Source organism: Eriocheir sinensis, chromosome 13 (genome assembly GCF_024679095.1).
Source record: "Eriocheir sinensis breed Jianghai 21 chromosome 13, ASM2467909v1, whole genome shotgun sequence".
NCBI classification, from domain to species: domain Eukaryota; kingdom Metazoa; phylum Arthropoda; class Malacostraca; order Decapoda; family Varunidae; genus Eriocheir; species Eriocheir sinensis.
The window spans coordinates 2,696,747-2,699,844 of record NC_066521.1 but is presented as its reverse complement, the minus strand read 5'-3'; positions in this window follow the sequence as shown (position 1 = coordinate 2,699,844).

The following is a 3,098-nucleotide window of genomic DNA, read 5'->3' as shown; positions in this document are numbered from 1 at the left end:
TGCAGCAGGGACCATTAGCAAGGCGGACAGTGTTAGTATCTGATTAATGGTGAGTTTTATAGGTGCGGGGCGATTATGAGCGTAATGGAGCCATGACGTCCGACAGGCCCACCCCGTTTAGCGGATCAGTCGGCATAAAACATTTGCCCTGCGCTGCGGTGTCACTGAGGCACTACCTTCGCCGCCCGTGCTAAAGCCTCCTGACGGTACACAGCTCGGTCAGGCTCTTGCCTTCTGGGCCCGTGTTACTACAGGATCGTAATAGGACTCGTAGGGGCAGCTTCTCTTCGTATACGTATACTCACGAGAGCAAGCAGATCACTTTTAGGAAGAGAATTTTTTTTATTTTTTTTTTATTTTTACCTTTATACACAGAAATGTAGGATGTTTGATTATTATTTTTTTCATTGTGTAACAACGGGTGGCCCCGAGCTTCTCGGTGCGCGCATGCGTCACCATCGTTTAGATTGTGCTGTGCATAAGTTGCAGGCCACCTCGGACAAACCTTTGCAAACTGGGACAAGAAAAGCGATCTTGAACCCCCTTTGTAATTATTCTCGCCTTAAAGAAAATCTTTACACCTTAAAGAAAGCATAACACAATAAAGCTTAACAGATTTTTTTTAAATGGTTGTCTTCATGCTTGATTTATGTGTAGTTTGTTTTCGAAAATTTGATTGCATGACCAAAATTGCGTCGGAGAGTACTGAGGTCGGGTCGTGGCTACTTGTTACAAGGTGTGGAATGCAAAGATGGTCCGATGAAGAATGCACAAATAGGGATGATTGCTACGTGTGCCACCACTGTGATTCTAATGTTGAATGAAAAGGGGTGACAACACCCGCCCCAAAGTAAAGGAGGAAGGATCAGCACTTGTTGCAGATCATTATTAATCTTGAGCAGGTTTTGTTTTGTCTTTAAGTTTTCCCATCATCACTTGATTGGAAACTGTTTCTTTACTTAATTAATGATTTACTGTATTACCTACATTGAGTTGCTGACCGGCGTTTCTAATAATGCTTTTTTACATTTCATATCTGTAACAACTTACCCCGTGGTTTGTAACAACATGCCCCGCCTATGGGGCAAGTTGCATACAATGAGTTAACACTATATATTTTGCGATTTCTCGGGAATGAAAAAAATATACGATGTTTCTGTTTAATGTTTACAATAACAGACATAATGAACTTTCAGCGATAGGAAAAAAACAAACAAACTATGTAGTTTTACTTGGGGCAGCAAAAAATGCAAAAAATGTAACAACTAGCCCCGGTCTCCCTCCCTGAGCTGCTACGCGTCCCGGTGCACAGGGCACCACACGGTCAGTAATGTATCTCCTGCCAAATGTTTTATCTCCGCTCCTCGTACGTCAGGCCGTAGCCTTTAGGGCAAGAGGTTACTCTCCTTAAAGTACATTACGAATCATTGGTAACGGTTCTTCATAACTTAGAAATATTTGAAACTCTATTCAAGAATTTAAATTATTATTTAACATAATGAAATTTAACATTTCTGCGCCGATCAGCCGTGTCGAACATTCACTAAACTGAATGTGCTCTATACCACGAATAGCTTCGTCCCTTCACCTCAAGCCTGTCTATCACGATGTTGTTAAGTAGTTGGCTGTTTTATTAGTAATTCAGTAATTATCAGAAAGGACAAGTTATTTGATTGTATTCCTTTTCCAAAACTATTTCGGGAACGTGTCTCAACATCGCTCAAGGGAACAACATATCGCATGTGTGACGGTGCTTCATCTGGCAGCCAAACCCTGAGACTTTGTGGAGAGGTCTATGCAATAAGCAGCGGAGTTTTCTCATTAATACAACGATAAGTGTTTGAGGGAAGACATTCCTTACATTCACATTATTAATTGCTTTAATATACTGTGTTGCCGAAACTGTATTACACGATCAGAGCATGAACCACGTCTAGCGACTCGCTCCACGGGTGGCAGCATAACAAATATCTACGCACGAGTCTCGCTGGCTGATTCTTGAAATGCATATATTTTTTCACACCCACATATTTCTCCCTTTTCCTTCCCTTTCTTCCCATTTGTCCTCTTCTCTTTTTCTTTCTATCTCTCCTTTGAATGTCAAATGTCATGCCTGTGTCTTTAGAAAATGTCTTACTCTTCCTAGTTTTCCTTCTCTTTCCAACTTCCTTCGTTTTCCTATTAATTTTCTGCACTTTTCTACATATAGGTTGCTGTTTCTTCCTCCCACTCCCTCCCTCCTCCCCTCTCTACCTGTTTTTACATGGTTTGATCCCCATTGTACGCCGCGTCACCGCCCAGCACGTAATACCTCGGCATAACCACGGTATTTGCACCTCCCCGGGACACACTGCTGGACACAACTTAACCCTTACCTCCGTACTCACTGCGTGCTGAGGGAAGTGAGGCTGTTTTAGAATACCCTCATGTGTTACGCTCGTTGTACTAATAAAGTCAGAGGTTAAGGAGTGTGTCCATAGCAGTGTCCATTTGTTGTAAATTTTTTGAGAAGGGTATTTACCGGTGATGGTCATAATGATGGGGATGGGGATGATTACGATGATAACACCCTTCACTTTTCAAGCTGGATGGCCCCCTCCCTCCCCTCCACAGCAGCGGTACGGACGCGGACGCTGCTGATTGGCTGGTTTCAAGACTCGATAGATAGACGTGGTAGTTACGACGTCAGATAATAGCGCTTAATCTTAATACCACCTACCACCCTCCTTCCCTCCCTCCCTTTATATCGAACGTTATATTTTTAATCTGAACGCTCCATCGTATTCAGGAGTTTTACGAGTGAGAACAAATAGAACAAATAGGCGCACCTAACATCCCCATAGCCGATCCAGGATTCAGTACGTTTCCTGTCTTATCGGCGGTAATGTTATAATTGTATTTCGTAAAGAATCCTTATAACCAAAAACTAACTAAAAAAATTGAGTATTCTTTTTCTTGAACAGAACATTGAATAAACAACAGAACAATAATATGAAAATACATTCATATTTTATACGACAACTGTGGGCCGAGGCAGCAGGGCTCGCCATTTTGAGGGCATCAGATACCTTAAATAAGCATATTTTTACTGCGCAAAG